We start from the raw sequence: 16,660 nt of genomic DNA on the forward strand, positions 1-16,660 counted from the left end.
GAGAGAAACACGGAAAGAGAACAAAAAACAAATGTGTAATATACGTAAAAACGGAAGAGAGAGAGAGAGAGTGAGAGAGTGAGAAGGTGAATAGGGGAAGGGAGGGGGGGTGGGGTGGGGATCTATATACATATATTAAATATATATATTATATATATTAATGAACGAACAATCACAATGTCTTCCTTGATTATACCGAAATACACGGGGGCAGCGATTTCATTGTCTTGCAGAAATTTTATAACTCATAGACGCGGCTTCTTCGTGCAACTATTTTCGATTGTCGCTTGTATCGATCGTTGTCTATCTCGCGGAAAAAAAAGACACACACTGAAAAATCCCGCGGTGGAATTTCTCGTCTTCGAGACGATCCGCAACAGGAACACGGCCAACGGCGAACGGCGTGTATCAAATAAAACAAACAAAGAGAACAAAAAAAATTAAGAAAAGCGTAGATAAAGAGACAAAAAAAAAATATAGAATCTCGTCGGTGAACAGGTGACTCTTGGTTTTTTTCCAAAGTAATCGTACACACGGGCGCATTTACGGCTCGACTATTATCTCGCGTCGACGGCATGATTAAACGCGTTTCACTGCTCGTTTCTAGTCGATCGTTCCTCGATCCTTTTCCGTTCACGCATCCTTCGAAACAACGTTGAGACCATTCGATATATAGGATAATTGTGTTTGTACTCGTTCGGTGATAAGAGGTTCGTTGTGTATCTCTAGGAATAGATACGAATTACTGTCTTACCTACTTTAGAATACTATCGCGCTATATACATACATACATGGTGATTGTTCTACGAGATGTGATCTCGAGCGTTTTAATGGATAGCGTTGTTCGTTGATCGGTGTGTCACGCTTACAAGGGGAGGTGCCGGATTATAGGGAGAATCTATATCGAATGGAAGACTGATTTGAGTGAGATTATTTTTTTTATGGGGGAAAAATAGCTTGGGATGCTGAGATTTCAAGAGGATGGATTCTATATTGTGGCGTAAACGAAATTTTTGTTACATTATTCATTTAAAAGATATGATGGTGAAGTTTCGTTTTTTTTAAAATGGAATTATATATTTTTGAGGGGATCATGCGACAGTGCTTTTCAAGATGAATTCATCGACCCTTAATGTATCTACCCGATTTTTATTGGGTTCCAAGATAGAACGCTTCGAAATTTACTGATTTTCAGCGGAAAATTCTCGGTTTGAGTGACAAGTCATAAAAGCGGTCCTATTGTTGCGGGGTTTGACTCTGGCTGTTGAAACCGATAGCAAGGGACTATGGTCGGAACGGCGGGCCTGAACAGTAAGAAACATGGAAAGTATTAGGTTGTCCGAAAAGTTTCTTTCGTTTTATTAATAAGTAATACATACAGTGGGTGTAGAATGTATTCGTACACCGATCAATGTCCCAAAAAACTTTTCTGTGAAATTGTAGTTTCTTAACTTCTTTTTTTGTAATCAATGATACTTTACATATTCTCGGAAGTCTCTAAGGTAGATATAGTCCAAACAACATTTACTAGTTAATATAATTTGTGAAATTAACAAAAAGATGCGAAAAGTGGCTAAAAGTATAGAAGCAATAAGTATTTGTACGATTCTTATGACGAACCATTTACAATAGTATTTGTAACGTAAACACATTAGTTTATTGCTCCGTGCGAATTAGAAAACATAAAATTTCCAGTAAAGTATTTTAAACAGTTGTCCGAATACTTATTGCTTCAACATTTCTATCGATTAATTGCATTTTTCTTGTTAATTTCGCAACTTACATAAATAGCTATTATTTTTTTTTGTAATCTATCTATTTTAGACATTTCTGAGATTATGTAGAATGTCATTGTTTATAAAAAATAAGTTAATAAATTACACTTTTACACAGTTTTTTTTGGAAATTGATCTGTGTACGAATACTTTCTACACCCACTGTACACAATATTTTATGTCTAATGTTACATTATTGAATTGTGTACGATTCATTTTACTCCATTACTGTTACACCATGAACATCTAAGAAATTAGATTGTCTATTTATATAAACACTACCGCACCAAATAAGTGAGTGCAAATTACGAAAGAAACTTTTGGGACAACCTAATACATGTCCGTCACGGTTTAAGTTTGCCGTTTAAAGAAAATTTAAAGTCACTTTAAGTTTGCATTCCATTCGATTCGCTATTAAAAAACGTCGTAACCTCCCCTTATGTGCAGAGAAAACTATAACGAATGTCAATTCGTAGATCGAATTTCTCGTCTGTAATTAAGAAGCGTAATTCTACACGAACGAAACCATAAACACACTTTACGCCCGCATAATTCTAATTTCGAAGTCCGTTTGAAATTCACGATTACGTACGATCCAATGATTGAACATACCGGGAGCAAGGATCACGTATCCATCGCTCCGAATCGTTACTTTCCAGTCATCGATAACCAAAGACAAACATTGTGATCGATCATTTCCCGATTATCATCACTTTCTAGTTCGTACAAGTGGAGATACAATCTAAGTAGTCATCGTGAACTTAATTTAAGTAAGAAACGAATGAACTACGACACTTATATATTTCATACGTAAGGGAGAAAAAGAAAGAGGGGAGACGAAGAAGATAAATAAAATAAAAAAAATTGAATAAATATTCACGGATGCGTTGTAAGAGCTTCGTACGCGTGCACGTGAGTTTAATTTCGAATTTTATCAGAATATTTATATACGTCTATACATATTACATATATTTATTGACTAGCGGATGGAGATTATAGTCCAATGCTGACATCGTATCGACAAATCACAAATTAAGACTGTTATACCTTGTTGTTCGCGGTGCGATACAATTCGTTGTTACATTGAATATCGTTATTTATTTATATCACGAGGCTGCTACTTTCAGGCTTTGTCATTGTTCCTTGTATTTCGTGCGAGACGGGAAAACTGAAAATATTTATATTCTATTAGCTTGGCCAAAAAGTTCGTTCGATTCGTTAACTACCAATACGACTGTCTCCCTTTTTTAATTATATTATTTCAAGTGTCTAACCCCTCGAGAGATGAATTTTAAATATATTTTCTTTTGCTTTAATTGAATGCACACGAATCAAAGCATTATTTATCTGTAAAATAAGTTTTACATAGAAATATGCTGTCTAATATTGTATGTTTTTTGAATTCTTTTTTTTTTTTAGTAATTTTACTATTATAATCAAACGTACACATACACATGTGGCAATATATCCCTCAAGAGGTGAACACTTATTTTTGAATCAAACATTTTTAAAATTGACTCTTCCTATCTTCCGCTTTGTAGAATATTCACTAACAATAAATGAACATAGCTTTAATTCCAAAAAGGTTTCTGAAAACCCACATGCGAGTGACAAGGGTTTTCATTAAGGAATAAATAAATTCTGAAAGTGAGGTGTCGAGGAAAATTAATTTGGATAGTATATTCTAAAGAGGTCGCAAAATAAGTACTACCACAGATGTTAGATCCTATCATTTCAAATTGTACAGGAACAAAATTTTAACCTCGTAGGAATTCTCACCGTTAGCCTGACAGTGAACGCGTTAAAATCCAAATGAACTCTCTGGCCAACCTAATATTTGGCCCCGTTATTAGCGTCGGAGTGTCGTTTACCACGCCGCTTTTCCGACAATCACGCGTTTCGTTTTTTTTCCACCGTTTCTCCAACGGTTGATAGTCGCTATAAAATGTATTGCACACGCACACGTGGGTTGTCCAACCGGTGTCCCCGCTTGGAAGGCTTCGTCGATAACGCCCGGAACAATAAGCACTATTTTTAACAGAGAAGAAAAAGAATAGGAAGGAGATTAATGAAACAAAAACACAGAGGAAAAGTTGCGCCGAGGCTCGCGGCCGCGATCAACGGAGCGAGTTATTTTGTTATCGCGTTGAAGGGTTGTAAAATAATATTCCGAGCAGAAAAACAACGTGTAATTATAGAATCTCCTTGTTTACGCAGACCCGTTGCAACCGTCGATCAATAAAATTGTGTATACGAGACCCTTCAGGACATCCTACGTGTGCACGTTACTAAAACGCGCGTTACGTAGGGTTTAATTTAGCACGTTCTCCGAGAGATCGTGTTGTATCTATTAAGAGATCCAGCGGCTGATATCGGATTCAATAATAACTTTGTTCGAATTTTGATGACGCGTTGTTTTCTAAGGGTCTTGGCAACTTCTCCTGCGAAACTGGACTTTTCTGAATGGACGAGCTTACGGATTTCAATTTATTTTTATACATTTTGCTTTACTTTCACGCGGCAATTTTATTTTAGTTTTAAACATGGACTTGATGGTTTTATTACGATTTATTTCTGAGCTTTACTCGCACACATGAACTTTATTTTATGCATTTTTATTTTATTCTCATACATGGACCTTGTTTTATTTTTAATCATCAACTTTATTTCGTTTACGAACCTTGACTCTTTATTTATATACTCACATAGTTTTCATTTACATTCTTTATTTCATCTCTACTTACGAATTCCGTATTATATACATTTCTTGTATATATATATATTTTTTTTTTTCAATAATTTTCATTATTGCTCAATACTTACTTTTCGTCAAAGACTGTTACATAACATTTATGCGAGAAACAGAACTCTTCCTATCACAGAAGAATGAACTTTGGTCCTCTACATGTTAACTACCGCAAATACGGAAATAAACAAAAAGACGTTTACTTTATTCCCATTCGACATTTACCGAAACTTTATTCCTATCTCTTGGAAGAAGGATTTGTTTATTTTTATTTTTGTTTCATCGGCTTTGTTACACCTGCAACGGATCGCAGGTTGTCGAGAATATGCCTCGTTAAAAGGTACACGGTGATCGCAAGAAATTTTTGATCAGCGCGACGATAGCATAATTAATGGACACGCTATTTCGAAACGGTTCAAGACATTCAAAAGCGGTGATTTTAGATTAGAAAGTATAAAGGAAAATAGGTCAATTAAGATTGGCGGTAATGATACATAGAACCGCGTTAACACTTTCGCGACCGTGAAGTACAGCGAAACAATGGATGGATATATAATGATAGTTGTACACTAACAGACTTTGACGAAGATTAATTATATTTCGTGCGTCAAGCAATGACACGCGTGCAAATATTTAATTTTCCACGCATTCATGTATCATTTATTTGCCATATATTGTTCAAGTGAGTATACTAATGCGTATAAATATTCAAGCAATAATAATTTCTTTTCGTTATTTTTTAAATATAAAATAAACTTCATGTACACAATATTTGGTTTACAAAATATTTGGAAGGTATGTTTCTAAGAAAAAGAATGTTGGATCTTGAAATATCTAGACAAATGTTTTATTCGTTATTTCGTATATATAATTATTCGTTATTCAAGATATAAAGATGACTAGAGCTATTTTTATTCGATCAATATTTGTTTGGTATAAATTCAATAATATTGAAATAATGAATAATATTCAAATTAGATTTTTTCCTGTATGCCCCTATTTCGAGAATAACACAACTTTAAATACGTAAAGAAAGAAATCGTTTCATAATCATAACGACTGTGAGTTATCACCAGCTAACACACTATGAGTTATTACCAACTCTGTTGGAGTGAAAAGAAGGGTGACGAGTAAAAAGGGGTCACTTGTTACGTAACTATGGATAAGGTGGCGTGGCAACTAACTACTGACAAGGATCACAATAAAACATATTTAAGACAAATTGTTTTTCCCCATTCAAACATAAATTCTGGGAATACTTAAAAGTGTTAAACATATTTTTGTTTTTGTTAGAAAACTATTAAACGCTCTATTCTATTTCATCAGAGCATTTAGCAGGTCTGCAAGCTCAGGCACTTATTATTCAATTAAATATTAATTCATTCATGAGCGTATAAATATCTAAGCAATAATTTTTTTAATTTTTTTTTTTTGTAAGTATAAAATAAATTTCATGCAATATTTCATTTTTTTTGTGTTAACAAGTTTCTTTCGCGCCTCGTTTGGGTTGTACGATACACCCTCTAAGCGGTGTGCTCCCCAGTTTGGAGAACACTGCGATAGAGGGTTAGGAGGGCGAACCACTTCTTCAGAGTTAACCGACAGAAATAGTCTTTCCACAGTTGATCGCTGCTAACCTTATTTGTGATATTTTAATTGACTTGGGTTCTAATTTAGACCAAGTGAATAGGATCTCAGTAACAAGTGCTAATTCTGGAAACTTGAGGAAATCAATATTTTGGCAATTACACTTTTGAATTTAATGCTATTAAAATTTGTGAAAAATGAAATAATAAATATTAAACATTTACTGGATATATACTTGACACTTTTATTTCCGATTTCAATACTTTACTTAAATATGAGAATTATTATTTTATGAAAGGTATTTACGAGAAGAAATTTAATTGTCTTGATGAGAATAGAATAATAGTTGGAAATAATACTTTGCTAACAATGCAAACTAATTTTTATATACGCGATCTTTTATTATTGAACTTGTAGCTTTAGTTGTTTTTGTTTCAGAGACATGTAACATAGATTAAATGTTTTTCACTTTTCATGATTTGTAGATTATTTGACGTAAGCCAAAGTTGTTCAAGTTGCAATAAAATATGCAAGGAATAAATCATCTACGTATCCACCGATCTATTACTGAATTTAACGTAATTGATTAGAGAGGATTATAAATTAGAAGCCGATTCGAACGAACTTGTTAACCGATCCGATACTCGCTAGGTGTCGAGCAACATATCGTAGCCGTTAAATTAGACGCGAAGAGTTAGTCTTTTCAATCCTCCCGGCTCCTCGATCGTCCGTGCCCTCGAGAGGCGGGATAATACCCAACAATAATAGCCACGACACAATGGAGACGCTGACGAACGCGTCATGGCACGCCGTGTGCACGCCACCGTGCTGCAAAATGGGAAACAAAAGGCGGCGGTTGTCGTCAAAGGGGCGGCAAATTCATGCCGCTGCACGCGTCAAGGGACAAAGGATATCAAGATGTTGTTGCTCCCGTTGGTGTTGCACGTTTTTCAAGTGGCTGTCGTGGTTATTAACGGGAATCTGACTCCGTCGACTTTGGACGAGGCTGACCTCTCGTCGGGGCGTGCACTCGAGAGGATAGTCGGCGGAGAAATCACCGATATAAGGAAATATCCGTTTATCGTAAGTGAAAATGCGCCCGTGACGTTTCCTAAATATCTATTATCGTAATATAAAAAACGGACACGCGAATCACTCTGACTATTTTCGAGAGAGGACACCGAGGTTCGGGGCTAATGTCAATTCACGCGAACTCACCTAAAAACGTCTGGCACGACGAATGGGGCCGATTGCTTGGCCGTAATTATTTTTGTTAGATTTTACATAGAGAATAGCGGAGCGCCGGGGTGTGCCCTTATCGATGGAATTGATTCGATTAGCTGCGTAGATAGCACCACGAAAGCGTTTTCATTGTTTCCTGGGAGAGATGCGATTTTTATGCCTTTGTGACGGGGGCAGAGATCGTGGATCGTCTTGATCGGAGGAAGTAGATTTGTTCGATGAATACCAGATACATATATTTATTTATAGTAAATATTTGTAGCAGTTATTCGTCGAATAAATGTACTTTGAGTAATTATTGTTTATCGAGGAGGATAAATAATTTTTGTTTTTTATTCATTACTTGATAAATATAGTTATGCATTATTCGTCTCATACATTGAATAATTGGAGTCATTCTTAGTGACAGAATAATTCAAAGAAACAACTTTTATATTTTATTCGTTATTTGATAAATATATTCGCTATTCGACGAATGAAGATAGCCGGTATTTTTTTTCTTTTTTAAATATAAAGATAATGAATTTATTTTTATTCAACGAGTGATTGGAAAACTATTTTTTATTCTTTATTCGCTACCTGATTATTTTTATATAGAAACAAGATTCTGCCCAACTTTGGGTTTAGGGTCGCGAATGCGAAAACCAAGGGTCGAGGTGGTACCCAGGGATTTCAACCGTGATCAAGTTATGATAATAGAGGATTCCTGCGTGTATATTGAGGAGCTGCAGGGATTGTCCCTAGATAGTATTCAGATTGACCGATCAAAACTTTTCGAAAAGGTTGTGTGGATATTGATTGAGATTTGGTATGACGTAAACCAATGGCGAACATCGCTTGGGGACGATCTTTATAGATTCATGCAGTACATACGTTGAGTATCACAGTTCAAATTAGATGCGGATATTGTATCATCAGATTGAGTATTTATTATTATTATTCTTATATATGAATAGGAAAGGATAAGAAATGTCTACCAAACAAAAATTATAATTCGAAATTATGACTTTGAAAAATACTTTGGTACTCTGATGATTTAATAGATACTTCATTACTTCCATAATTCACTTATCTTTGAATGTAATACAATTAATGACGAGAAAAAAAGTCACAAGTCTCATAAGTAACGAGGTGAAAGTTTGAAATAGTCTCCTTTGACGACAAACAAGGAAAACATTTGGTTTGAAGAAGTAACGATTGATTTCTTCAACTTTGATCCTCAGGGGCTATAGCTACGTTTGATCGTAGCTACAGTACGGGTTTAGCGATCCCGAGGTACCCGAGCTATAATAGTAAACGTAAAGCAAGAATGAAATGAATGGAAAGAAAGAACAAATGTCAACTTGGTACATTAGGTGTTATAAATTGAACACACCCTTATTAATAAAAACACACAATTTCAACCTTGATATATCTTTAATCGAGCGTTGTTCTTGCTAAATTCCAGCATAATTCAGCATTAACCTAAAAAACGAAAAATTAATGTATACAAGTAATAAATGAGTGTACATTTGGTACCAAGACGAGATAGAATTTAAATGCTGTTGCCCACCTAACTTTATATACATTTGTTCACCTTGTCTTACTTCAGTCCTATCAGGTATTCATAATTAATATTCCTGTGATGGAAAAGTATTGAAGAAGACCTAATTAAAAGTCGAAAAGTTAATTAAATAAATAAACTGCACTTGTTTGGATGAATCATCCAGTAACATTAATTATAACATTTGTCCTTTCAAACCAGACGTTTTCCTTGGACATTTCTTCGTCTCGTAAAAAGCAACGGAGATACTCAAGGCTCTCGAGTTAAATAGGGCTTCTTGTACGTAAAATTGTATTTAATCTTCCTTTTCAAAGACAGCGAATGAAATTCTGAGATTCCCAACGTTTATTCCGTATCAGCAACCTGGATTACAACTCGAGCCTCGTGTAACCGTAGTTTCAAGTATACGTACACCTTCAATTAGAAATGGGCACTAGTATTATTGAAATAATAGATAACTAATAAAATTAACGCATATCAATTTATTAGGAACGTTTATTCAATTGAACAATTAAATTCTTATTTTTTCATTGTTGGCTCCTTTCTTCTAAAACTCAAACTAACCAATTTTACCTCTTTATAGTATTAGTACATAAAGAAGTATACACAAAAGTTTGAAAACAGTCGTTTCATTGATCATGATAGGCTTAGTGTTAATTAGACGAAAATTCATCTCTGCTCCCAGTATCTTTGCTATTCATGTACAGCGATACGTTTTCGTGCGTATTTCTCAAAATACTGAGAGTGATCGTCGCGTATATCCACTTTATCAATAAGGTATAGAGGTTCGCGGATGACGAAACCGAATTTTCAATGTCAATTTCTCGTAGGTCTCGATCCAACAGCGACACTTTAGTCATATGTGCGGAGGTACTTACATAGCACCGAGATTCGTTTTGTCAGCCGCTCATTGCATGGTCAGGTGCGTTTTTAAGACTGCGACAATTTAGAGTCTATCGCTCCACGCCTTAAAATGGTAGCAAATTATTCACGATTAATCGAAGAATATTCGCGACCGATCGAGTGAAATTCTTTTGATCTTTTCACACGTACGCATACCTTTTTGTTATGTTTAGGATACATTTGCTATACTAGTCAGTATACTAGTAATTACTAGCTTTTACTAGTAATTATTTTTACTAGTAATCCGATTCACAATCGGATTAATCGGAGAAAATTAACCAAAAACTAAAGTGGTAATTAGTCACCGTTCAAATGGTAGCGAATTTAAAAATAGAAGATCGTACCACATTCATAAATTTAAAAGATATTATAATTAAAATTATTATTCCAGTGTCATAAATCGCAATCCAACGAAAATATAATGAACAATTCTAGAATAATTGCTAGTATCAAAACGTTAACACGTAAAACCATTAACGGGCGAACTTCCACGTCGTTTTCACGTTGAACAAGATTAATTTAAACTTTACTCGCGAGCACCCTGAATTACGTAAGCCGTAAATCCCTTCCGTTGGCGTTTTTCTACTATATATTCCGTGTCGTACGGCACAATAGTTCCAGTGAACCGATCTGCTTAATAACGTAGACACAGCAACAGAGAACGGTGATGGGCAAAATTCTTAACTAGACACAAAACTTCTAATAACGAGTAAAAAAAGAATTATTCATTCCTTACTCTTTGACTCAGAATTAAAGTTTGAAATGTAAAATGAAAATTAATGTTACCAGAAATATATTAGGATGATATCTGCTCTCTAAAACTAAATATTACAAATTGTCCCATTTGACGGTAGTTATCGATCAATAAACAAATAGCACGCATAAATCACGTTTGAAGTTTTAATCCGTGAAACAATCCACAAGTCAAGTTACGGACGTTTTATAAATATTTATCTATTCTATCGAATAAATCACTCTGTTTTTATTCGTCACCCATTATTGAAATAAACTTTTAAGTTCCTTTCAACGCTCGCGTAACGGGGATTAGTTGGTATCGTGAAACTGGGCGTGTGATAAACGGTGTATAGTCCTTTTGCTCTTTATTACGGTCGTAGATAAAAAGAATATCGCTCGAAACGGTGAAGCATAAATTTAACAAGTAACGACGTATGTATTTTTATGCTACCATTTTACGGTCACGGGGCAATCTCCGCTCGTAGCGCTTTCATTGCTATCATAGACACGTATGCTGCTTTGAGGTCTTGGAGCGCTCTTCGCGACAATTATGATTAGGGTTGTCAGCTGCATCAAGCCTGAAGAAGAGACCTAATAAAGTTTCACCTTTCTATATGTATATTTCAGAGCCGTAACAAAATTCATTCTGGTAACATTTCGACCTTTTTTATTTATTTTTTTTTGTTGTTGTTAAGAGAATGACGTGGAAAATCATAGGCGAGGATGATATTTTGTGAATAAATTAATAAACTTTTACTATTTGGTAGCAAGTCCGCTATAGACCATTCATATATTATATGTATATAAATGGTTTACGATAGTCTATCTATTATGTGAATTACTTACTTACTTTACTTACTTACTTAAAACTAAGTTACTATGTTATTTAATTGAACTAACATAAACTCCAGTTATATTTAATCAAGTTATGTGTAACAAACATACTAGCATCTCTTTTAATTAATTCACAGAATTTGAAACTTACCCATCATTTTCCACTCTTATGATTAAATAAAAAGAAAATAGAGAACACCAAATTTCTGTCACACAATTGATCGTCTCGAATACAAATAATAAAAAGAGAACAGAAAATGACAAAGTACTGTTCTTCCCTCCAAAAAGAACAGTTGGCAATCCTACTCGTGATCAACTAGTGACGTCGATTTCGCCTAGAAAACTACGCGTACGATTCGTATCTCGATTAACTGAATTGACTAATTAACGATGTCATTGAAATCCTCAGATTGGTAATCGTGCAATCTTAGAATAGAACGTCTACGTTGAAGAAATATAGAAATGATGTTAGCTGAATATCGTTGTTTTGTGCGAAAAGCGATAAACAAACGTATAAACGTACAAAAAAGAAAAAAAAATACGATCGATCGTTAGTGATAAAAATAGATCCAGAGCGTTATCAGGGGACATTTTTGGGTCCTCTGTTAGACTATGCGTCGCGAGTCAGCGTATGTAGCAGCGTACGACGAACGGTATCAGCAGTGAAAGGGTTAAGCGATGTTACGTGAGCTGTTCGCTATGAAACTGGTGTAAATCCATTTTATTTAAAGTACAGTTTGTCCAAATATTATTTTAGAAATATTATTTGGTTGAGATGAAGCTTCATTGTTGATGAAATATAATTTCTTTGGAATTGTGTCGGCTTTAGTTACTAAACAGAATGGGGACAATAGCTCCATTGAAATCCACTTGTTACTAAAAATATAGTTTCTTGAAATATTGTGTTAGAAATATTATTTGGCTGGGATGAAGTTTCATTGTTTTCGAGGCACAATTTCTTTATGTTCCTGTCAACTTCAATTGCTAAAAATAGTAGTCAGTCCACGAATATGAACGTTCTTATGTTTCTACAATGGTAATGTTATGTTCTCAAATCCATTACGCTAAGAAAATATAATGGAACTATGGTGTTACCATCACATATTCCTTAATATTTTACTAATAAATCTACTTGCCTGGACAATCCCTCAAAAGCACCGCAACTCTCATCAATATTTTCACCAAAATTTAAACACAAACCCTTTTACACTTCGAAGTAAATCTTTATGCATTAGTTTCATAGCAAACGGCTCGCACCTGATTATTCTGTAACGAAAAACGTGAAATGCGCATCGTACTGTCTTTGTATCGGTTGTTTATACATGTATCGTGTTCGAGGAGCGTTCGTTTCGCGATCAAGCTTCCCCACTTTGAAAACAAGGAAAATCTCAACAGTGGCCGCCCGTGCCGCTCTCATGTTTTAAGACGGAAGAAAATTTATTGTGAACGCGTGACACGTGTGTGTGACCCGTGAATTTTGATCTTGTCGTGTTCGTTGCTTAGACCTACGTCCCAAGGGCACTGGATGCCCCAGAATCCACGTCGATTCTACGCGATCGCTGGAGCCACTTACGTATACTTTCCGAGCTGGAGTTCCATACAGATGGAATTGATAGACCGACTATTCCCGCACACGAACTTTAGATTCTCGAGCATGCATAACGATATTGGATTGTTCAGGGTGACTATTATGTGTATATATAAACTCTATGTGGAAAATAAAATAAATAAATGAGAATATAATAAATAACGACGAGAAAGGAGTGAAAGTATATATCGAGAGGAGAGATCGTTGAAATAAGAATGACAATTGTTTATGATTGCGTTGATCTCATCGATTTTCGACGTTCTTAAAATATAAAAATTCAATACCTCAGGGTACTACATGTACAAAGTTCAGTAGCCATAGAATTTTATATACTATTCTTCTTCTAACAGATTACAAGTATAACAAGTAGTTAGAATAATTGCAGATGGATAACAATAAGCAAAATATTAGACTGCATGTAATGTCCATCAGGTTGAAACTTAGATCATCTATCAATCTGCGTATAAATGTGTATAGATACATTGTAATAGAGATCATGTTAAGGACTTGGAAGATTTGGACTTTAATGCATCAAAATTACGTATCTATTTAAACCAGAGTTACAAATGATCGAATACGAAGCCACAGAATTAATGTCTACACCTAATAATTATATTACGAAACACGAGAGTTGACAACAAAAATTGTTCACTTTAAAACAATCAAGTGTCACTCCTTCCCTCCCCCTGAAATACTCTAAGACCGTTAAAATCATCGAGATCGGTGCCATTGTAAATAATTATCGAGAGAATGAACGATTAATCATCCCTGTGTGTTTATTTGTTATGTGTAGCTTCAGAAACCCTTTTACATTAACTCGTACGTGAAATTCGTCGCCATCCCTGCAGCATATGACGCAAACATTTTTCAAAGGTACACCGAGCCGTGTACAGTGGCTGGTTGGGGACGACATATACCTGGCTCCAATGTACGTACTCGCCAACGTTATTTACTTGTCATCTGCAGGAGTTACTTTCATTTGGTCGATGAAAGACTTGAGAGACGGAATCTATTCATATACGGATCGCGTGGGTCGTTAAAAATGCACGGTGATATTTAGAAGGTGGATCTAGACTGCGATAAAGACCACGATATACGTGTAACGTGTGCGTCTAAATAAATTGTGAGCACCGACATAAACGGGTTGATCGAACTCGTTGAAAGGTGCACGTATGTTACGAACGAACCAGCCACGTGGCAATTATTTAGTTCAAAATAAATGGTTGTTCCAAATAGCGTTAGAGAAAATTTAAAAATAGTAGTTTTATATTTCAGACACGACCTAGGATGAATATAAAGTTTTTTTAATTTAATTTTTCGAGTGGAAATGTAGAATATAAAATTTTTTGAATTATTATGTTTGCGATTTTTGTAATGTTGTGCTATTCTTTTATTTAATAAATTGTAACGGGTAAACTACAGTAATGAAATGACAATTTGCTTACAGTGAAGACGAAAGTATCAAATAAAATTTATTAAATGAATATGATTACATAAAAATTCATTAAAAAATAAAAGTGGTAATTTTGAAAGAAGTTTGTCACTCTAGGACAAAATTCAAGTAAAACAAAAGCTGATTAATTTGGTATAATTGGATATTTAATATGATAAAGTAAGACGTTTATTAAAATAGAAACAATCGATATAGCAACTGAAAAAATAACCTTCTAAAGTATAGTTTAATAATAAGAGGTTTAAGCTTGTGAACATGAATAAAAAGAAATATAAAAGAAACAATAATTCCAATAAAAGTAGACTCTATGATAAAAACACTCAAACAATGAATTGAATTTGTATTCTAACAAAGAAAATATTATTTTGTGAATAATCAGTATAGAATAATTGTAGTTAAACTACAAGATAGTATGAGAAACAATTGTAGTAGCATTTTATGTCTGAACAAATAAATTCTTACTACCACTGATATAATATAAGGCTTCACGAGAGTGTAATATCGGAGGATTCACCGCGCGGTCCTTTAAGCGTTCATTCGCTGCACCATAAAAAAATATGACACGATTCTGTCCCTGCAATACTTTTCCCTTATATTGCAATCTTCTAGATTCACCTTCAAAAATATTACACTGCACTTTTCCAACGCCTAGTACGTCGCACAGTGTAAGTAGTACATTTATTCATAATTAGTCATAAGCGTATTATTGAGAGCTAATAATAAAAGAATTGAAAAGGTCAAAATAATTATGAATATTAAAAACAGATCGTTTGATTAGGATTCACTTCTTTATTTCTTTATCTCTGTTACATTAGAAACTACATTTTTTTCTCTCTTTTTCTTCGAGGTGTGTAGAAATAATTCCAGATGTGTTCATTAATAATATTTAAATCGGAACTTTCAGGTGGTCAACTCATCAATTTTAATGTTTCATTCTCCTCTAAATCTTTTAAATGATTTTTTTTACAATTCTGTTACGCGTATACGTATATAATATGCTAATGTAGGTATATGTATAAAGCACACCAACAAATATACATGATATTTATTTTATTAACATAGACTTATATAAAAGTGTAATGTATCAAAGTTCTTGTAACATAAATTAAGGTATAACAAATATTTTCAATATTTCGATATGGTATATAATATATATGTCAGTTTTATTTAGCAAGGAGCCGGCACTCATCTCCGTCATGTTGATCTTCCTTTGATTCCAACGGACAAGTGTCCAACGATAGGAGTGGACAAAGAGTTTCATTTATGCGCAGGCGTGACAGAAGGTGGTAAAGATGCTTGCCAAGTTCGTAACAATCTATATTTATGGGTGTTGTCTCATTGTCAGACAGATATAGGCAAAATTTTATTCGAATAATGAAAGACGAATAAAAATACATCACAGCGATACATATTGCGATTTTTATTCGATTGAACAGTTGTAGGGACAAATTATTCGACATTTTCATGTAGGTAAAAATATTGCCTATCTCTGGCTCAGTCTCTGGCTCTCAAATTTTTGTAAAAAGAAAAATTATACTATCTATTAAACTGTTACAAAAATTCATATAATAACTTTACAAGTATATTAATTAATACAAAATGTATGTAATTTACTTTAATAATAAGTCAGTATGGCAATTGGAAATCATTATTACATGTGATTCTATACAAGAAAATGCAAATTGATTATTTTTTATCTAAACCATAAGACTGCCCTATTAATTGCAGTTTATATTTTAGTACTACTTAATAATAATAGAAAAATGATTATATTACAGGGCGACAGTGGTGGACCATTGCTGTGCAATGGAACGCAAGTGGGAATAGTGTCATGGGGACAAGGATGTGCTCGCCCAAATTCTCCAGGAGTATATTGTAGATTGGATTTATATATAGATTGGTTAAACGAAACAATACGCACAAATCGTGCAACGCATAGTGTTTTTAATATAACAATTGTGTTTATTACAATACTGTTTCTTGTAGTATAAGATTAAATAATTAGTACGAATGTAAGAATTGATGGAAGAATACATCTTTCTTAGAAGAAACTTCAACTTAATTAAAATAATGAATGTATAAAGTAATAAAATTATAACATCATGTGTTAATATGTCTAATTTATCATAATGATAACAGCTCAGATTGTCACGTAACTTTAAAAACTTACAATGTATATCTTAGTACTAATCTATGTGAAATATTGGTTCATTACCTTACACATTTCCTTTTAATATTCCTCCATTTCCTGGTA

The sequence above is a fragment of the Hylaeus anthracinus genome, unplaced genomic scaffold (genome assembly GCF_026225885.1).
Source record: "Hylaeus anthracinus isolate JK02 unplaced genomic scaffold, UHH_iyHylAnth1.0_haploid 12000, whole genome shotgun sequence".
Lineage (NCBI taxonomy): Eukaryota > Metazoa > Arthropoda > Insecta > Hymenoptera > Colletidae > Hylaeus > Hylaeus anthracinus.